The sequence below is a fragment of the Phasianus colchicus genome, chromosome 3, assembly GCF_987193195.1.
Source record: "Phasianus colchicus chromosome 3, bPhaCol1.hap1.1, whole genome shotgun sequence".
In the NCBI taxonomy this organism is placed as follows: Eukaryota; Metazoa; Chordata; class Aves; order Galliformes; family Phasianidae; genus Phasianus; species Phasianus colchicus.
The window spans coordinates 25,457,839-25,481,083 of record NC_143438.1 but is presented as its reverse complement, the minus strand read 5'-3'; the positions used below and the strand labels follow the sequence as shown (position 1 = coordinate 25,481,083).

The following is a 23,245-nucleotide window of genomic DNA, read 5'->3' as shown; positions in this document are numbered from 1 at the left end:
AGAATGCTCGAACACTTCAGCCCAGCTACCTGCCATCCATGCACATTGATGACAAAGTGCTCAAAGACATTCAGCCTGTCAAGTAATTAATTATAACAGTTACCGTACAGTAAGTTGTACGGACAACTACAAGCATCACATCTCTAAGATGCAGTGTGCTCATGATTTATGCATGCACTGGCTACACCAGAATGAGAAGCTGAATTATTAGGCTTTGAAACATTACAAAGAAGGCTATACACCTCAATCTTTCTAAACAAATCTGACAGTACTAGTTCTTTCTATATACACTTAAACTCATCACTGTCTCCCTACAACTCATTTCATGATTTATATTTCCACATAAAAATCTCAGATTTTATTTTAGCAAAATAAAAGCTTTAGCAACAGTATTTTTATTCTTAAGAATTACTTAGACAAAACTGGAAAGTAGAGTCTGAATTCATCTCAGTGAATTAGGGAAAATACACACATGGAGAATGAAACTATTAAAGTTTGAATTTCTACAGCTTTATGTCTTGTTTTCTTAAAACATATTAATATAGCAACCATGTTATTGGTATCTCTGTGGCAGCACTCTCACTGGGCAAGGTACAATATATGCTGTGGGTAGGGTAACACCAGCAATTAACTAAAATTAGTATCCAAGGTAAGTTCTGAATTAGCCTGAGCAGCAGCCTATACCAAACAACCTCTGATAGGAGTAGTAAGTGAAGTCAAAAATAGAAGGCTGATCAGAAAAGAAAAAAAACCACCACCAGGACAATTCATTTATTTGGGCATATTTAGGAACATTTTACATTACTTTAGCGTCATTTGCTAAAGATAGACCAAGGTGACAAAGCTCTTTGCCTCCCACCTTTTCCTTTCAAAAGGACTTTTGAAACTTCTAGGGAGAGGGTTTATTTCCTCCCACTTCAGCACTCTCATGCACACTGAAAGTAAACTTTTTGTTCTGCTTAAAATACTACTAAAAAAATTTAATTTTTGCTTTTTTTTTTTTTTAGCTAACAGGCAGCAAGAGAAAAATAATAACAAATCAGAATACCAAATTGGGGATGGGTAGGGAAGAAGGTATACAAATATCTTCCCTCCTCTACCCCTCCTCCAAAATGTGCCTGCATTACGCAGATAGATTCCACTTCCGGGAGAGAATGGTTAGAACATCTGCTAAATACAACCCTATGCTCCTACAAAATCGAACAATTCTCTTTATAATACAGGCCAGATAATATTACCACTTATCTCTCCCTTTTCACGCTGAAAAAGTCCTCAGATAAAAAAAGGTCTCATTAAATCAGATTATTTGCTGGACTGAAGAACTGGCATGGAAAGATGGCAATTATTAAGCTGAAGTCCAGGCATAAGGAGCATGAAATAAATGGGAATATCCTTTTTCTGGTGCTGCATTTTGTTTAAAAGTATTCCAATTCACAATATTCCTTTGAGCAAAAAAAGGACAAAATAAATATAGGATTTTTTTTAGGAGGAAAAACAAAAACCAAAAATGAATGAAACTCAGTTTTCTGCAGATGCAGATGTTTGAGACTTCACAGATGCAACCCGCACAAACACACACACCCCAAGGATGTAGGCATCCATGGACAGATTCCAGAACAGAAAATGAACACAGGGAATACTGTAACTCTTACTTTTTAAAGCACAGTGCTGTGAAAAGTCTAGGTCTGCACAGAAATGATTCTGGTTCAACAGAAATCATATCTGGACAAAGGAGGAGCACCACCAGTACTTATTAAAAAGAGCTTTTAGCTTGCTTGGAACAAAAGCTCCAAGTTATTAAGAAACTTGAATGCCCACACACGTGCATACACTCTCACGTGCAAATCACATAAGCAACAGATCTGACTCATCCATAATTTGTCAGGCTTAACTTGCGTGCATAGTAAATCCAACATCATCAGAACATGAGACACAGCCCACATGGAGATCATCTCTGGGGAAAAGGAGGAAAAAAAAGGGATCCTATAAAGCAGAATTACCGCACACTGTAACTCACATCAAGACTCAGAACTAAAAGCTCTGATCATGTGCTGCACATTGATATGCATACTACTGGTCACCCTACCTCTTTCCCAGTTTTTTCAAAAGGAAAGGTCTTGAGAAAGATAATTAATTCCATAAGTTACTCACAGCTTTAACTCCAGTTAAAGTAGCTCTTTATTCTCTACCAGGCCAAAACAAGAATCAATGAAGAGACTGGAGAGCCAGGACAGGAAATGTACTGTTGACAGGGAAAACATCGATCAGAACACATGAAGTCACCAGTCAGCCACAATTCTCTGGCTGAAAATTATAAAACGGAATGACACATTTATTTGGCTTTTCAGGGATTTGACTAATAACAGTCCTTTAAAACATGCTGAACTTGCCCTACTTTTGCTCTTTAACTCCACGTAGGTCAAAGTGACAAGACATGTTAGTGCAAATTTAACCTTTTAACAAACCGCTACAGATTTACAGCCCAGTAATCAGTGCTTAATTCTTGCCAAAAACCACCACTATTCCCAAAATAGTAATTTTTAAAGTATAATACATAATTAAAAACGTTGACAGAACGAATAAAATTACCTACTTTAAAATAGTGGAGATGGATAAAAACAATAATAGAGAAGAAATTGCTTCCACTGAAGTCATATTTTTCATGAAGACATTGAAGAAGGGGAGAAAAGATGGCCTTTATCCAACTTTGTGCAAATTATGCAACAGGGTATTTTTATTTCAAATAAATGGGCTTTGATGCAACGCTGGCCTCCTTGACTTTGAGAGCAAAACATCCTATGCAAATGCTTTCTCTTGTACAGTGAAACCATTCTCATTGTTTTTTTTTCAAGCCTTTGACATATAAGACATGTCAAATGTTCTTTTGACACTGGCATTTGCTATCTAGATGCCTAGAAAACCTTCAGGTGGACTCCTGAGTCTGGAACTGATTGGAATGATAACCCAGACAGCGTTTTCTAGTTCTGGGATACCAACAACAGTAACATCTTTTCAGCCAGAGTTAACGCTGATAGCAGAAGAAATTGAAAGTTACCTGACCAGAGAAACTCACTATGCAATGAAAGTCAATGACCAAAATTGTTGAACCCTGAAGGACATTGTGATCAAGATTTGAGGGGGATGTAGGGTTGTTTTATGAGAATTAGATATATATAGTGTACATACATAAAATCGTAAGAAGGAAACTGTGCAACAATCTTCTTGAGAAATTCCTTCCTTCCTCCCTCAAAACCCATTACTGTAGTGCTCCTACCTCTTCTACAATTTGTACCTGCAAGAAAATAGCTTTAACTTTATTGCACCCACACTCATAAAACACAAACAGCCCATGGAATGGGCCTCTTTTAGAAGTCTGCCAAGAAATTTCATGTCCTATCTGATTATCCAACATAAGTCTCACACTCAAAGCTGATATTAACATACAAATATTATATGGTATACAATGAGTTTCAAGTTCCTCCGTATCAATGCCAATTTAGGAAAAAATAAGTAAAGCAGATATATCCTATAATTATGCAATTAGTCTGAATAAAACCAAATGGTTGATTCCTTTTTTCAGTACGCAGATACTTTCCCAACACTAAAGAGGGCAAGCAAGCAAAGAAAGTTATAACCGAAAATAAGAATCTTACTTTATCTTTTAAGTTTGAACTCAAGCATCTTTAGATATGAAATCATTAAATAATATATTTCATTTTATCTGACAGTTTGCAAAACCCAGTGATCTGTGGGTTCCACATCCCTGGATGTGTTCAAGGCCAAATTGGATGAGGCCCTGGGCAGCCTGACCCAGTGGGTGGCAGCCTGATCCACAGCAGGAGGTTGGGGCTGGCTGGGCTTTGAGTTCCCTGGAATCCAAGTCATGCTATGGTTCTCTGAATCTAGTTTTAAAATAAATAAATAAATAAAAATCCATTCTTTAGAGCAAAAAAGAAGTTTTTGCTCAGGAAAAGGTATACCTGCTTTTGATTTGCTATTTTGAACAATGTTTTCTGTGCTGCTGGATATCAGCTGGTATATTTCTTGTAGCATACTTAATTCAGAGACACCTACTTGCTAGTGGACGAAGGATGAAGCTTGGACTTGTGAGACCTGAATTTTATTCCTGGCAAAGCATCTAAATTGCAGCGCAGCCTTGAGTCCCTGCTTTATTGTTTCGTAATAGAAATATGACTTTTAGTATATTCTAGTTTCTTCAAATAAAACGCAAGCTTTTACATATTTCAGTGAGCTGTACTGTGAAAACTGTAGCTGCCATTACAACTGAACTCCTGAGTACAGTGATAACTACAGAAAAGCTTTGTAGCTTCATTCTCCTGGTCAGAGCCCAGCTGTCTTCTGGAGAAACAGGACTGAACAGATTCACGTAGGTAATGCAGATGCCAAATAATAATGAGAACACTAATCCTGAACATTGGAGCTGCTGATAATGCTGATTGCCTAACAACATAGAAAGCATCACACTCATTATTGCCTTCAGCATGCAATGCTACATTTTTATATAGATATATATATGTGTGTGCGCGTGTATGTATGTGGCCTAGGAGAAACCAAGATGATAGTCTGAATAAGAAAATAACTCAGTGCATATAGCTGGAGGTTATGAAGAAAGCATCTGCTAATATGCAGCAGGCTCCCATAATTGCGCAGCTGAAGTAATATTACCCCAACAAAATACCATTAAAATGTGCAGTGTTTAACAACTGCCAATTTTCATGCATGTCAGTTTATTCCACAAGCTGGCTTATCCACTTTTAAGTGCTCCAAAATGATTTAAAGAAATTATATCCAATACATTTTAAAGGTAGGAGACCATACTAAATCCTGGTTAAGTCAATTAATTTTAATAGTGACATATCAGGAGAAAAAAAAAAAATGGATTCACAGTCTGCTTTTCCCAGTGAGAGGAGAGTTCTTGAAATACTACTGAGAATTTGTTCTTTTGTGAATATATCAACAAGCTTCAGATAATTTCAGTTCCATCCCTAAATGTAGGGTCATTTATGATATTAAAATAAACAATAGAAATCATATTTTTAATCTGCAGTGCTTTTGTATTCTGCCTTATTTTTTATATATATATATATATATATTTTTGGCTTATGTTGTTCTCTTTCAGTGATAGATGCTCTCTCTTCTTCCATCTCAGCATGCACGAGACAAAGACTAAACTTAAAATCTATCATCAGAGCCAGAAAACACAGCACAGTCCATCTGCTACCGTAAACCTCAAACAGAGATGCTCCCCCCTTTCCCCAGCAAGCTTCCTTGTTTGTCTATTCTCTCCACAGAAAGAATTTAGTACGATGTGGTTTTCTTTTTTCTTTTTTTTTTTTTTTTATCTCCTCTAGGTGGCTATAGCAAGAATATGGTGGCGGTGATCTGGAGGTATTCCAAGACTTCTCTGAAATATTCTTCCCCAGGGCCAAATGTTTTCTCCATCAGCCATGAAGGCATTCAGTGCTTTGGCAATCTTCTCTCAGCCTCTCCCTCCCTTTGCCACCCAACACGCATGCACACTCCCATCTCCCTGGCTGCTTGCAGTGCTGAAGCAATTACAAATGCCTCAGGCAAAGCAAAGACACAGAGGTAAACACTTTAGTCTTGGGCATCATCCCAGTGAGGACACAATAATTTTCAAGCTCCTCCTCAGACTATTTTTTGTTGTGTTTAGTGCTAACAAAATTAAGGAAGGAGGAATGTTTAATGTACAAGTAGGATCACTATCAAGAATGTTTTTTTCATAAAGTGTTATTTAAAAGAAAATATCTACAATAGTCTGTGGTGCATTAAGCTTAAAACAGCAGCAGACCCCAGATTTGCCCTGATTTGTGCCCCCAACATCCATCCTTTCACAGCCCTTCATTGCCCTTTGCCCAATACCTCAACTTCACTCTTTGCAAAACTTGCAACTACCTTCAACTATCCTTCACTTTTGAGCTTGGTTTTGGGGCTTTTTTTTTTTTTGGGGGGGGGGGGGAGGGAGGAAGGTTATGCCACTCAGAGTAGTGTGGCAAATGCAGAATCCATTACGTACTCCTACAACATGGTCACCTAAGGCAACAGAAAAAGAATACCTGGATCTGACTGTGCTTCTTTACTTCAAATCTGCTTCAGATTCCCGTTGACAGTAAGAATTCAACATAACAGAGAGCAAGAGGTTTTGATAGCTGGAACTGGGGATGATCTAGGGTTTTCATACTCAAAAGGTGGTAAGAATTTACACAGATTATGCAGAATCCTTAAGAATATTTATCCTGGAAGGTGTTTATTTAAACACAAAGTTTATCTGCTATCAGTTCTAACTCCTTTTGACAACTCACCAAGTAACACCATTTAAATGTTAATTTATAAATTAATAGTAAAGAAAAAATGAACGGTAATTGCTAACTGCTCAATATACAACTTCCATTACAGATGTCTTTAGGAGCATTCAACAATTTAAACTGCAACAGAGATGATCTTTCTTGGTAGGACAAATGGTAGAATGCATGTCCTCTCTGTAAGCACTTGTCAGATTCCATTCTTTCTTCTTATATAGCTTCAAGTGATTAGAAAAAGTTGTTTGATTCAGAACATCTGCACTAAAGTAAGTTCCTCAAGTTTTCCTAGAACAAGTATAGGAAATAAATAGCACAAACAAGGAGAGAAAATAAAAGAACTGTGATATGAAAATCCCAATGTTACGGCTGATGCTCCCTTCAGAGTTACAAATAAGTCTGCTGGAAAAGTTAGCATGTTCCAAAACCCCCATTCTCCTTCAAAGGTAGAAGAGCTTGGAACAACACAATAAGGAGAAAAGAAACATGCACCACAGATAAATACAAGAGATAATTATGCTTCGTCTAAAAATGATGTTCAACACTTACCACTGACTGAATACATACATCAAGCATACAAAAGCAGGTGCCCACACTGCACTTGTCAGTGCTCTTACCCATTCCTCACCTCAATTTATTCTCTTATTTTCTACATCAAGCTTTGACTTTTGTCCAAAACAAATGAAGTTGGCTCTCAAATGCATTGTGCTGGAGGCAGTATTGATACATAGTGACTACAAATGAAAATTAGACCACACAGAAGGGTATAATAAATTATTCCAGAAGAAAAACAATGTTAAAGTGGGACTTATACATAGTAACATTAAAGCTATAAGGTAAAAAAAATTGCATACTATTTTAAAAATCATTGTATTACTTTACATTCATCTCAGATGAGATGAAACTTAACAAACATGAAAATATAAGGAAGTGGGAAGACACATTCAAATTCCCAGTCCACTCAAATTTTTTGCTTTACCTGTGCTGTGTACTAAGTGTGCATATAAATATTGCTTGCAACTCCAAAGCAAATGCAGCTGCATTTTAAGAATATGTTGAGGTTTTCTTTCTCCCTCCCCCTCCATGTTTTTCCTACTTTGATCCTCTCAAGAAAAAGGTTTCATAGCAAAGCTCTCATCTTCACAAAAAAAACAAGAAATATCTGACACATCATTCACTTGGAGGGAGTGGTTTATACTCCAAGTATCTGAAACATTTTACAATTTAGACAACAAGGGATAGATTTCATAGCTCCCTTAAGACCTTCCCCTAAGTTTGCATTCTTATTCTTTCACTCAGAAACCTGATTAGCTACATGACATTAAGTTATGCAGCCCCTTTTAAATTACCTGTTAACAAATTCCTCTTGCCACAACACAGAGCTATGTCTGTTCCTTTTTGTTGGTACCTCCACTTCCTTGGAATGAGGACCTGCACACTTTATTTGCCATCATGGCAGCACACAATCAGTCACAGTCCAGATATGTGCATCACATTTCTCATCCTGCAGGTCCCAAAGTTTCTTTCCCAAGGAATTTACATTGAACACACTGATTAAACAGAATTCTAACTCACAGTTCCCCTTGCTTTAAACAGGCTGAAGGATTTAACCAAAGGGGAAAAGTTACTTGTCAATATGCAAGTGTCTTACCAAGAGCCTCAGCATCCTATGAGGGCACTCAGCAGGGTTTTCAATGGAAACTGTAGAAACACCTTTGCTTTGCTCTTTCTTGTCTTGAAACTACGTACTTGTCTGAACTAGTCTCTGAATTGTACTGTGTTGTTAATAGAAAAATCTTCCCTCCTCAAAAAGACAACATCAACATTTATGTTGGCATACATTTTCTCCCCCCCCCTCCCCCCCCCCATGTTCTATTTCTTTTTTATGCCCCATTCCTTTCTCAGGAATGGAAAGAAAACCAAAACCAGTTTATCTGTTAGCACTTGTCGTCAATCAAAATAAAGCCAAAACATTAAAATAAAATAAATCAACCCAAGATACCTTTTGCCTTTGTCTGTATTCATACCTACACATTTCTAGGCACAGTAATCTTTGGATGGTTCCTTTCATCAAGATTCAAGACAAAGTCCTCAGGTGTATTAGACCTAGGGAATTTATCTCTCAAAGACCAAGTACACCCCTAAGTCACTTAAAATCATGCTCTGAATACATAAAAATGTTCTTTATACAGCTTCAACCTCTGTTACGGTGCCTCCTCATTCCCTGCAATATCCTCATAAGGACACAGTTTTGCGTATCATTACTGGGAAAGAGTGAAAAATTTTCTCTGTTCCCCTGTTGGAACCTCTTTTCCCCTAGAAGTGCAACAGATCTCATGCATTCTGCTTAAGGTCTCAAAGTAGGTAAAGAGTTGATCAGGCAGCTCTTATGCCTTGGGAAACACAACTGAAAATTTCTGCAGGCACAGAGAACAAACAGCGCAGGCAAAAGAAACGAGCGCTCTATTTTTACTTTATTGTGCAATAATATTTACTTACTATGATGAGCTGGCAATATATTTCAGAACCGCTACAATGGAGCTTATAGGCACAAAACACAAAGCAGAGGCTACATTGTAGTGGCTTAGAAATAACTTTCCTTCCAATCCTCTAAATGGCAGAGCATTTCACCTCAGAAAAAAAAAAATATATTAACAATACAAGACAGAAATAAACACTTTTTGATATGCTGGCATTAGGTCTACAGGCTACCTTACATTTTCACAGAGTGCAAGAGTACTTTTGTACTGGGTAGTTAAGAAAATACCTCATTTTCATACATAAGTTTGCATACATAAACCTTTAACAGTGAAGTAGATTCCGTCTGAGAAGCAGGCATTAAGGCAGAGGAGAAAATCCCGATTCATTAACTAAAAATGATTTAGTGTTATTTAGAATTCCCAATTCATTAACTAAGGAAAATAAAAACTAATACTGAAATGGAAAGAGTAAAGCAGGTCAAGTGGGAGGTTAACAAACTTAGTACAAAATATTTTGCTCTTGTTTACACATCTGTACATGCATACAACTGCACACTAGTGCTGTTCGCTGTTTCCTGCTTTCCCAATCCGTGCCTCATTCCTGCATCTTGGGAAGTATCCCTATAGCGTAAGAGCCATTAACAGATAACTGGTGCTTAAATATTTGGTGGCTAAGTTATGCTCATTATTGGTTGTCTATCTTTTTTTCTTTGCATAATATAGTATTTCATAAGATTTCCAACAAAAGGTATCACTGGATTTGAGAAATTTATTATTTTTTAAAGGGTCAGAGATTTACTCAGTTTGTAAATTCAATGAGCTGTCTCAATAAAAGCTCAAGTTACAGTAATAAATGAAAGTTAAAAAAGGATAGCTATAGTCATTGCAGTCTTTTCTCCATAGACCAGAATCCTACTAAGTGACAATATTAGAAATGTCAAAATATGTATTTTGACAGCAGTATGGCAAAATAAACAAGCTTATTGTCCAAGCACCTCATCTGAGAAGTAAGATGCAAAGTCTATAAAAACAATTAATAGTGCTCAACAGCATGTCTGATTCTGATTTCCCAAAATGCATAGGTGAAATCTAGTGGACAAATTCATAATGAAAACCTACATTAGTTGTCCACCTAGTATGGCCAACTGTGTTAGACTTGGTCATTAGCCTGTTTTCTGCCCAACAGGCTACATCAGAGCTTTATTAATACTCTCTTGACTGTCTTTGTCTGATAAAGTTTTAAAGAAAAGATGGAAGAAGTCAGTAACATCATAACAGTTCCTCAGTTTTTAGAATCTTCTTCATAGATATTGCCTCAGTAGGATGACCACCTTCATTTGCACCAGAAAACCCAAGGGGAGCCATTTGTTTTCTTTCATTTTTCACGGACATTATTTCCGATGTGCAGTCCACTTCCTTAGAGGAAAAAAAATGGTTAAGGATTCCAGAGCTGGATGTTAAGGAAACAGAAGCTGGAAAGTTGCAACCATGGTAAAAATTTCATTCAAGTCACTATCAGCATTCCTGCTGCTCTCCACAAAATAAAAGAACTGAAAAAAAAAACCAAAACAATCAAGCCTGGAATTCATTCAAGTCCAGCTTCAGCCTTTCAATACCTATAATTATTTCCAGAGGACTAATGAGAAAACCAGATCTCTAAGAACCACCGTCACCCAGAAAGCAAGATACTTGGTGCTATATTGCAGGTGAAGTTAGCTCCTAAAAGACTAGGAGAGGCAGAGAGAAGTGGAGTTAATTAATTCAACATTTCCAATAATTTCATCCTACAATAGAAAAACATTTATCTGCTCAGTCCTTTTTCTCAGGCAGTCCTATTTTTAAACCATCTGTTTCATGAAAAAGCTCTATTTGTATAGCAATAATACAATAACGCCCTCTGATATAAATGGAACATGAGACAAGGAATGGGGGAGAACTATCTGTTGCTTAAGAACTGCTCTGGAGGAATTTTGATATCTTGCTCTGTTCGACAATTTTCATTATTTCTATTCCTTACCTTCCCATCTAGATGATGTTTCCATATTTAGCCAAGACTGACTTACCTGAAGTTAGCTCTTGTTTACAAGGCAATAATTATACTTGATCTTCAAAAATGCTGCCCAAGTTGTAAAATCCTTAATCTTTATTGAAATACTGGTTGGTTTACTTCAATAGACAATCAGACAATTTACCAACACCTATGCTCAAGGATTCACTGCAAGAATGATTCCACTGTGAAATTATGAGCATTGGAATTTCTGAACTTTAGACATATGACAAAAAACAGCAAATCAGCATCTCTGAAATTTAATGAATAATCATTCACAATAAATCACCTTCCTAACAAAATGATTCTAGCAAAAACTTGATTCACAGCCCAATCTTAAAAAGCTTTTCAACATCTTACTGCAGCCTCTTAATGATCTAATTTTAATAATGCAATAATTTGATCTTTATCTTGGGGCATCATTTTAAGATCTAATTTCAAAGAATAACAAAAACAAACATACGCTGTCCCCTGGAGTTCTCAAACACTTCTCCGAATAGCAAACTTCAAATATCTCAGTAACTCTGAAATTCCTCTTAAATACATCATCTCTCACACTTTGGAAGGCAAAGTGAACATCCTCCAACAGAAGTCTTTTCTAATTAAAAAAGGCCATAATATGCATTAAAATAACAAACAAAGGCAAAATTTTAGAGAACCTTAAATTTCTGAAGGACAGGGACCTATGCTGCATTGATGCCCACGCTTCTGCCACAGATAGATGTCTCCAGAGACATGTGACATCCTTGCCTAGGATGCAGCTGGGATGCTGCCCTTCAGAAGCTCAAAAGCCTGACATGCCAAGACACAAAGTCATCTTTCAGGACAGCTGCCTTTTCTGGAGCTTGTGTTCCTCAACTGAGCAAATCAAAGCCCGTTATTTATGCAAGACTAAATGCCACACAACCCACTATTAACACTGCCATCGATAAACAGCCTCTCTTCATACAAGAGCGGAAAAACATAAAAGCAGCAGCCATGACTCACTGCAATCTGCAAATTGAAGATAAGAGCAGAGGGACAACAGAATCAGCAGCAACAAAAAGGCACAGCATTCAAGGTGTTAACCAGAACAGATAACACTGTCTATTAATTGCAAGAAGTATTGTAGAGAGGCACAGAGATGGCCACAATCTCTGTACAAAGCACAAAAAATCCTTCTCCCCCCCCAAAAAAAATCTACAAGAACGATAAAGCATTAGGAATTATCTCATGGGATTAATCACGTCACCATCAAGATATTTAAACTAATCCATTCTCACTGTGCCAGACACAAATTACAGTTTTCTGAGATCCGATTACAAAAAGCAGCTGTTGCATCAAAAAATGTGATAAACAACAGTGTAACGACAAGGACCAGCAAGAGCTCTATATTCAATGTACACAATGTCCCCAGCTTGTAGTTCTCAGACAGTCCACGCAGAGCAAGGACAGCACTAAGGAGAATGCCAGCAATGACACTCATGAATTCTTTTAGAGAGGAATTTAGCACACGTTATACCATTCAACCACATATGATGAGAAAGCTCCCGAGAGCTCAATGCGCTTGAAGCTCATCACTTATGCTCAGCCACTGTTTAAAGTAAAACCCAGATGCACCTTATGAACCCTTATTTTAAATCAGTTGCAGCCCTCAGTATATTATAATAGCAGCTGCAAAAGAAGCTGTTCTTTTCCCAATATAAACATGAGCTTTTCAATTTGGGTTTTGAAAAAGCTAAGCTCTCCTGCAAAGCTGCAGAAAATAGCAACTGCTTGATAGTTAAAAGCCCTCCCTGAGCACTGGCCACAGTTTGAAACAGTCCTGTTCTTCACCAGATGGAGAAGGACCAGCAGAAGGGCGCTGGAAAGAAACCAAAAACTTATCCTGAGAAGACAAAACACCAGTTTAAAGAGGTTTATTTTTTCTTCATGCATATTGTAACAACAGAAATTTTCACTTTTACTTTTTTTTTTTTTTGCATACAGCAAAGGTTCTTAAAAGCAATGTGAAAAAAGGTGTATAAATGTTATTATGACTAAATTACAAAACCTCACACTTAAAATCGCATTGAAAATGTTGAGAATTTTATGCCAAGTCCCTTTGTAAAATAATTAGCATTCTACTTCTTGGAAAAAAACTTCATGAGAATAGAAACTGATTTCCTAGAGGTCTGTAATTCCTGCAGACATAGCTGTCTAATAGTCCAAGAGTTTTTTCTATTTCACTTTTTTTTGTGCATTTTTGTTTGCTTTTAAAAGTATTCTCCTCATTCAGAATTCAGTTATAACTTCTTACCTCAGCAGTCAGTTTTGTAAGTATCCTTTCCCCTTCCTTCTTCACCACCTCACCACAACAGGTGAGAATAATAAGCAACTTACTTCCCTAAGTCAGGGCAGCTGTCAAGGTCGCTCACTGCTTTAACTTGCTGTAGGCTCTTGCAGATTAAAGCCCTGGACAGACATCAGTGCAAGGAATACTACCTGTGGGCGTTCTCTCATGCCCAAGTAGTGGGAAAGCAGCCAAAACTCAAGACCTTTTATCCAGTGTATCCTTTTATCCACACTTTTTTTTTTTTAAAGCCTGCTCCTTCATATCCATCCACACAAAAACATGCTTAAAAAGGGAAACTTCAAGTGAAATTACTGCAACGCTCTTCGCTGACCTTAAAACATGTAGAGAAAACCTGCTTATATCAATTCGCACACAGCTGTGAACAAGCCATCTTTTTTAGTTGACACCATTTCCATACTTCTCCTGAAGGTTTCAACTGTGCTTAAGCAAATAAATAAATAATCACCCCCTGATGTTCCAAGGTCTGTGTGTCTATTTTCTTCCCAAAACAATTGCTAGCTTTACCTCCCAGCTTCATTTGCAGCAAACTAACTTATCACCAGGCCTTCCTCCCACTCAGTCACTGTTCAGAGATGCTGCGTGTCAGCACCTACAAACCCCTTCGCCGTACTCCTCTCCCTCCCACACTATTTCACTGAAGCCTTAAAAAAAAAAGTAGCACAAGCACCACTATTTAAAACAAAAGACAAAGTTGCTCCACCATTCCTTGGTGTTGCCATTGATTATCCACTGGTTAAGATGGAAACATTTTGCCATATTTCAGGTCTCCTTGATGGTTAGCAGAACAGTTAGATTCTATTACAGATCCTCAATATTAAAGATCCCCTTTTAGTCCTATACTTAGAAGGCACAAAAATGAAAGTCAGGGATCACTTCATATGATAAGTAACTTTTCCAATTAAAGTATTCGATAATAAAATACTCTTCATAAAAATCTCCATACAGTATTTATAGTGAGCCTATTCAAACAGAAAATGAACAATTTTCTGGGTAATGGGTAAATTTCAAAGCAATGAAATGAGGGGTAAACAGCCCATATATGTAAGTGATACAATGTAAGTAATGTATATCAGAATGAGAGCCACTAGAAAATGGCAGGCTGACCTCAGCTATCAGCATGTAACCCAGGAAATACTGGAGAAAAAACTCAATATTCCTTAATATAAACAAAAATAATAAGTTATCTCTGAAGAAATGAAGTTGTTGAAGATAAAAAGATTAGTCAAAAAAAACATAAATACATTGTTGGAATGCAGATTAAAAGCTGTACTAACTGCTTAAAACTTAATTTGCATATGGCAAGAAAACACAACAAAATTAACAGGATAAAAAGAAATATAATGGCTTTGCACACTTGCCAGTGCACGTCCTTCTATGTTAAAATCCCCAGTACGTTAGCCTAAATCTTTAAAAAGGGAAACTATCTACAAGCGATAGGAGATGAAGAGATTTAAGAAATTTCTTCATATAAAGAACATATTTTTCTTTTCAATATAAATAAAAAATGCCTGTAAGCAGGAAACAAGATTTACCTTACTATTTCCGATTCATATTGCTGTTATTACAGAGTGATTAAAGACCATCTCGACCATAACGAAAATTATGTGCTAAGTACTCACTGAAGAGAAACTTCACCTACGTCCCAAATGCTTTCTAAAATCTCACAAAAACATTCACATCTATATTCAGCTCTTAGTACTTCAGTCATCTTATTGATTTCAACAAGCTCAGTACAATATTCTATCTAATGTAATATTAAGTAATAGCAGGTCCCAACGTGAAGTTGGAGGAAAGTGATTGATACAGTAGTCTTGTACAATCAGTTAAAAATAAACATTACTTTAGATTGCATGAGTTCTTATAAATAACTGATATATAAGTATTACAGTTTAATAAACTACATATATATAATATGTTTAAAAGTGCTGCTCATGAATGCCATCAACAGAAACACAGAATTACTAAGATTGGAAAAGACTGCTAAGATCATCTAGTCAGACCATCAACCCATCACCAATGGCTACTAACCCATGTGCAACAACTCTGGAGTGAGGATAAGGCCAAGTTACTGCAGAAGGGCCAACTCCAATGCAGGAACAGCCACTGGGCACAGACGTGCACCATAAGCAGAACCCAGAGCCAGCATGCAGCCTGCACAAGGCCCAACACAGGTTCCTGGCCCCCCATAAAGGCCTGTCAGAAAGTCCTCACAGTACAATCCCTCTAAGTACCATGAAACAAAGAATCAAAGAAACACAGGGAGGCTTCAAAGTTTGCATGACTGTTTGAGAAATCATGTATTTTTTACATAAAAATATAGTCTGGTGTCTCTAATCAACCACATGCACCTGTTTGCTAAGGCAGTAAGAGAGGAGTAGGAGACTTCCTGCACTTAAATCTTTCTCCTGATGAACCAATTAATGGTTCTCACTGCTTCTCCTCATTAGCTTCCCTCCTAACTCTGCCCACACAGTGAAACAGATTTTATATCAACATCAATATATTTGTTCCATACTCAAAACATACAATATACCTCGCACTACAGAGGCAGCAAAGAAAAACAAACAAACACTTGAAATACCATATGAACTATGTTAACATGTTGCAAAAAGAGTTTGTGTCTGCCCTCAGGTGTCTTAAAAATATATAAATAAATGTTAGATATGTATTACACTAATGCTTGTGAGAATATATCCCATGGCATTTCCAGTTTTAATTTTTCTTTTTAAGACAGCATCTTCATAACTTATATATACTACTACTTTTTTGCTTTTAAGCTATGATATATCTGCACAAACTCCCCATGTGCTTTTTAAGGTGGTGCGTTATCATCTCACACAAGAAGTCACAGATGGTTTGCTACTCTGTGTAGCAGACAGATAGAAACAAACATTGCATCGGGATTGCTTTACTATACGCTAGCACAGCAAAGTTTCCAGTACAATGGCTACCTGAAAGGTTACAAAGGAGAAGATATTACACGGAAACAACTTGCATTTCCTATGCATTAAACTTACACAAGTTTATTTTATTTATTTTTTTAATATAAAGAGAGAGAGAGAGAGAGAGAGAAAAGCATTCTGCTCATCATTTATATATGCGAAACATTTTTCTCTATGAAGCTGGCATTCTGCCTCCTTGGAGATCTCCTACTGAACTGCCCCATTTTGGCTTGCATTATGGAAAACAGGAACAACAGACATGCCTCTATAAGGCACAGAGCCAAAGTGAGAGACACCTTACAATTTATGTAATTACAGAAAACAAACTTGCTGAGCTGAACGTCTATTTCTATTTCCACTTATAAAAATCTGTCTCACCAGAAGTAACTACGTACACAGGTTTTGGTTTCATGAAAAGGGACAGGTATCTTCAGTTGGCTTCTAACACAAAGAAGCATTCCATGACTCACTCAGTGCAAACATACCATACCTTTAATTTCTTACATATACTGTTGTTTGGTTTATTGTTAGTTTTTTATTTATTTAACGTGCTGAAATAAATTGATATTGAAACCAGAATGAAGTCAAGTAAGAATCTGTGGTTACAGCATTCATTACTGGATGACAATGCTCTCAGACAAACAGTTCGTATTTTGGATGGTCCAGTGTGGAGCTGTAAGTTGGACTCAATGGTCCTTACGAGTCCCTTCTAACTCAGGATGCTCTTCGATTCTGTGATTATCATCATTTAATCAGAACAGTACCCTTAGAAAACTTCTTCTAATCCAGAACTATTTTAAAATACAAAGCTTCACGTTTTTCCTTTTCATTTAACACAAACCATGGCTATTTATAATGCTTATAAAATGCAAAGCACCAGCTTTAGTATTACAAACTGCTATTTACATCCATTGTTAAATGTCATGACAACATGACAACAGTATGATGCTTTTACTACTACTATTTGGTAATCAAAAATGTCAGTTGCCCCAATTCTTCTAATAGGGTAATTGTGAACTTGAGTACAGAAGTAGAGAGAAGCAAATAGCAAGAATACAAGTGTCTTCAAATGCGCATTCAAGTCTGCAATAACAGATCACATTAGCAAAGGAAATCCCACTATATAGAAACCTGTGCCCTGTGGTATGAGTAACACTGTGGAAAGAACTCGTCCTCAAATGTGACAACATTTAGAACCCACATACAGGTTATAGGGAAAATAAGATCAGCTATTTCTCATACTCCTCATACATATCACTTGCAATTCCAGAGACATTGATATAGCATCTTGATGACACTAGTACCCTGACTTACCATAACAAAACAAAGTTCATTTCCTTTTTTAAGGGTCAATGGCTTTTTTTTTTCCTGATTCTGTAATTCATCAAAACACTTCAGGATTTGACAACTACTAGAATGCCAGACAATTCAAGGTTAACTTCAGATCATTCTCAAAAGCAAATTAAACACTAACATTTAATTATAATTGAAATCGATCTGTAATGCACATGAAATTAACAGGCTTTGCAGTAGTATTTTCTGGAGTTAGTCCTATCGGCTCACAGCTAGACTATTCCAAAATGATGATGTTGGTATTTCACAGTATCTACTTTTTACCAGTACTCCTGGTACTAGAGCTCATAAAACTTTCCTAAGTTTTATTTTTCTTCTGTTTCCTATGTTGAAATCAACTGCTTTAGAAACCCAACAGGCTTCAATTTAGCGTTTCTTAGGTTGTAACTTTTTACAGCCATAAGATAATCATCATTCTACATTCTCCTGCTCCTCCAACATCTTTATTTTCCAAAGCATCAAAGCAGACTTAAAACAAACTTGGCTCACCCTTGTGTTCACATTCACTGATATCACAGTGGTTCAATCATCACATATGTGCCTGCACACAATAGACAAGTGGATGCTTCTCACACAAGCACCCTTTCTACTATAGAAAGGGAACAAGCTCTAATATTTACCTGAAAATATGACTCAGCCAGTTTTAGCTGCTCAGAAATTCACTGGAAACATAAAATTATATCTGACTTTCTATTGAATAGCAAGGATAAAGAACAATGGATTACACTGGTTTCATTGATTCTTATCTTCCATAATTCTTCATTAAGCTTTTAAGTTTTTATGATAATCAGCTTCACAGCATTATTCCCCTTTGAGTTTTACTGTTATAAAGGCATTGCGTAATTAGTCTAAAATATACCAGTTACAAAACTCTTTCATTAGACTCTATATTCTTAATGCTCTATCAGAGCAAACACCTTTCTTCTGAACTGAAATTTCAGAAAAAAACCTAAGATAAGTTAGAAAAAAAACATTGCATGTCACCGAGGACCACATAACTTAAAAGATGTTCATATAGCATTAACTACATGCTGTTAAAGCTAGACAGAAGCAAGGATGTAAAAGACAATTATCACCAAATAGCAATAAACTACTTTCATCTGTCTCATGATTTCCAGCTGACAAATCTGGGAAACTATCAAAGTGTTAGTGATGTACTAATAACACCCTGTATCAGGCCTGAGTGTAATCAGCTGAGTATTTGCTCCTGACTGAAGCCAGTGTCAGAAAATAAGCCTGAAATAGGTCTCCAGCAATGAGCTAGGCTGATTGTAGCCCATTCTCAAAATCACCATTTCCAAGCCATTTTCTGTACTTTCAAAAATTTATCTATTAGTTGACAATAAAAGCATGACAAGAATTATAAAAACTATTAATCAGCCAATTAGTTAATATAAAAATTCACCTTTTCAAAGCAGAAACTTGTAGCACCTTTCATCTCACTAAGCAGGCAAACGTCACTGAAGAAAAAAATGAAAAAAATACTACCAAATGTAATTATTCAAAACATCTGTTTCCCAAATAAAAAGATACAGAAAAGTTACAAGTTCATTTTTATATTAGGAAACAATATAATAGCCAAATCAGCAATTCATGGGCACATACAGAATTTCAAGTAATCCATGTTGACAGTCAATGCCTTAATAGGTTAACACTTCAAGCAGGGACAACATAGCATATGTCAGCAAATGAACTTCTGCCAGTACTGAAATAGTGGTTACGACAACCAATATCATACTGTTTTGGCCAGAGTAGAACCTGACAGTTGAAGTGGATTTAAAAGTTGAAGGGGAAAATATAGCTTGTTTTTAAAAGCACTGTTTTACAATCACTTCATCTGACTTAGTATTAGAAGTTTAAAACCAGATTTTAACTCTGATAAGTATCTACAATCTTCTGATCCCTCTGTCACATTTCTCTGTATTCACGAATACTCAGGTCCTTGGAGGTCTTGCAAAGTTCCAAACAAGTCTCAAAACAAAACAAAACAAACAAAAAAAAACCACTGACCTGGCCTGGGAGCCAATCTATTTCTCCAGGATTTCAGAGCACAGTGCCACAACACCAAAAATTAGATTTGCAGGCAGTTTGACTGGTAGAATAACAGGAAGGGCATCTGCACATCCCTGAACTAAGTTAATAGATTTGATTTTCATTCAGTGCTCCTAACTTACAGTTTGGTAGGCCAGAAACATCCTGGTCTGGAGAAGAGGGTGTTTGCATAGAATCATAGAATCACCAAGGTTGGAAAAGACCTTCAAGATCATCCAGTCCAACTGTCCGCATACCACTGATATTTCCCCACTAAACCATGTCCCTCAGTACAACATCTAAACATTTCTTGAACACCTCCATGGACAGTGACTTCACCGCCTCCCTGCACAGCCTATTCTAGCATTCAGAGAAGAATTTTTTCCTATTTAATATCCAACCTGAATCTCCCCTGGCACATCTTGAGGCCACTCCCTCTAGTTCTCTTGCTAGTTACATGGAAGAGGCTGACCCCCGCCTCACCATAACTTTCCTACAGGTCTCCCCTCAAACTCCTTCAGACTAAACAATACCAGTTCCATCAGCTTCTCCTCATAAGACTTGTGCTCCAGATCCCTCACCAGCTTCACTGCCCTTCTCTGAACATGCTCCAGGGCCTTGATGTCTTTCCTGCAGTGTAGGTCCCAAAACTGAACACAGTACTCAAGGTGCATCCTCACCAGTGCTGAGTACAAAGAGATGATCACTTCCCTGCTCCTGCTGGCCACAATATTTTTGATATGCCATTCTTGGCCACTTGGGTACAGTGCTGGCTCATGTTCAGCAGAGCACTGACCAACACCCCGAGGTCCATTTCTTCCACACAGTCTTCCAGTCACTCTGCCCTAACCTTGTAGAATTGCCTGAGGTTGTTCTGGCCATAGTGCAGTACCCAGCGATTGATCTTGCTGAACTTTGTCACAGTGGCCACAGCCCAGCAATTCAGCCTGTCCATAACCCTCTCAGGGCCTTCCCACCCCCAGGCAGATGGACAGTTTCTGCCAACCTAGTGTCATTTGTAAACTTACTGAGGTTGCATTCAGTGTCCTCACTCAGCGCCTTCATCCAGGTCAAGCACAAAATAACTGTGTTTTCAAGGATCGGTTCATAGCATAAATGTAATTTGTCAGGTACTGGGAGGATATGTGGTAGTGAAAATTTTTCAGAAAATCTCAAATTGAAATACACACCAAGTCCTCTTCCTTGGATTGTCCCACCAGCAGCCAGCAGAGCATGGCCAAGAGTCAGCTGATAAATTACAGAGGAAAACAAACAGCAAGATGGACCCAATAGGGTTTGCATGTCAATGGCCAAAATAAGGAAATCCTGACTTTCCATTTAACTTCTGAGTCTGACTTTTGTAAGTGATGCACATGATTAGGCAATGTCTCCAGAACAGAAAATACTAGACTTTGGGGTACACTTATAAAAACCTCATTACGAAGTTCTGAAAAGTTTCAGTGCAGAATAATTTACCGGATTTATTAACAAATCTTAGTTTATTGAAGAAAGAACACTGGATTTCTGCAGCGCTGATCAAAACATTGGAACTTTCTGGTTGTAGGATAATTACTCAAAATAAATAAATAAATAAATACAATTTGTTATTCATTTAATGGTAGGCAATAAACCCAAAGAAGTATACATAATACAATAAAATCTATACAGCTACCTTTTAGTCTCACTGTAAATATGATCTTAGAATAGAAATTCTTCCCAAAAAATGCAAGCCCAAATATTATACAAAACAGGTATTAAAATCATTATCAGCTGCGTACCTGCATAAAAAGATTGCAAATTGCAAAGAAGTTGACCAGGTTAATATGAACAGGCAGCGTGCCACTACTACCTGCTTGAATTTGAAGTTTTCAATTCAGAAGACTCAATGGTACTGCTGCTACGACTAATTCATCACGCCAATTATTTCACTCTCACTATTTCTTTTAAAAATGCCTACCTTATTTCAAAGGATCAAGTTGCAACAAAGTTTTGTTTGTTGTTTTTCCTATGCTAGGTGCCAGCTGGACAGAACTTAGTACTGATACTGAATATCCTGTTGTTTTTCAGGAAGGATACATTTTCTCAGCAATAGCCTTGATGTACAGGCACAGCAACATGAATGTTTGTACAAACACCTACTATACTACAGACTTCACCCATTATCCAGCTCCTCACGATAACAAAATTTGTTCTGTGGGGGACCATATTAGCAGAATTTCTTTATATGAACACCAGGATTTGGCTATTAAAAAAATCACAGACAGAATCTATTGTTGCATTTGAAGATTTCTTCTTACTTTTAATGTTAGGATGAGAATATATTAGAGTAGAATCAGAAGAAACTCAAATTTCTAACTGCAGTAACTTGGAAATCACTTCATCAGGTGAATGTAGCCTTGCAATTGCCAAAACCTTATCATTAGATCAGTGTATACAGCAATAGTTAAAAACAATTGCAGAATGCCGAATTCTAGGTGGCTCATCTCTGAAGCCACAGAAAGATCATCTAGCAACTCAGACCAGAGTTAAATATGTTAAGTGATTAAAACTACATTTAATTCCAAAATGTTACCTTTTTATAAGTAATCTTATGCCATTAATAGAAAATAATAAGCCATGTACTCTTCTGAGAAATAAATGAGCAAGGCACTCATCTCCAGCATGAAAACTGCAAAAGTACAAGAAGTGACATCGAAGCCCCAGACAGATGCATTACTCTTCCTTTCATCTCTAAAGCAATCATCCAGCCTCCAACACCTTCTTCTGGCCACACTATTACCATATAAACATGTACAAGAGCAGAAGGGGATCCTTCTGATTATTCATCCTCAAGGCTGTTTCACAATATATCAATTTCTAAATGATCCCAGGAGATTTCTCTGGAAGATCAGAGACTACCAGAATGCCAAAGAACTATTACCTTCCTTCCCCTAATGAAGAATCACCAATTCAGTTTGGGGGTACAAAATTTCAGGCTAGCAGCTTTCCCTTTGCATTGATGGGTTAAGACAGAAGAATTTAGTGAAAGTCTTAAATCATTAATAGCTAAGAATGTTCCACACATCAGTATCAGTATCTGATATTGATCAGACTTAGCAGTACTCAAGTGCCAGGTCAATGGTCCATCCAGGCCAGTGCCGCACCTCCTACAGAGCACTAGAAAATGCACCCCAGGAATACTGAAGGTTCAGTCAATTTCTGTAAGTCTACTCTCTCCTATTCCTCTAGCACCAAATCTCTTGAATGAGAGATTTTGAAAGGAGTCATCATCAGCCCTGCCCACAGCAGGCAGGTTGGAACTAGATGATCTTCCACTCCAAGCTATTCTACAGTTCCATTCTATGAGTGTCCTTAGCATCTATTTCTGGATCTGCTGTCCATAAATCTGACAATTTCATTTTGTCCCATCCATCACCACCTGCCTCCAAAACCTCCCACAGCAGCAAGTGCTAGGAACTCACCATCCGCTGCTGCCTCATCGAGTTTCAAGTTTCTCTCAGTTCTCATATTGTGGGAACTAGCAAACAACCAGGGAAGTCACATTGCAGCTTTCCAATAGTCAAAGGTAGCTTATAAGCAGGAAGGAGATCAACTTCTTACATGGGTAGGCAGTGATAGAACGAGGATTTAAAACTAAAAGAGGGAAGATTTAGATTAGATGTCAGGGGAAATTTTTTCACTGAGAGGTTTGTGAGGCACTGGCACAGGCTGACCAG

General features: G+C 37.3%; 1 protein-coding gene across 8 annotated transcripts in view; it reads right to left on the bottom strand.

The window, feature by feature from the left end:
- Window positions 1-23,245, bottom strand: part of SEMA5A (semaphorin 5A) — a 323,479-nt gene that overhangs the window by 246,733 nt on the left and 53,501 nt on the right. For 2 of the 8 annotated variants that reach the window (XM_090137117.1, XM_090137120.1), the window contains exon 1: window positions 13,147-13,296. The exons of 5 other annotated variants lie outside the window; for them this stretch is intronic. The gene's annotated coding sequence lies outside the window, so the exon portion shown is untranslated. Of the gene's footprint in view, window positions 1-2,151; window positions 2,233-13,146; window positions 13,297-23,245 lie in introns of those variants that run through there. One more of the 8 variants, XM_090137115.1, reaches the window with a different exon arrangement.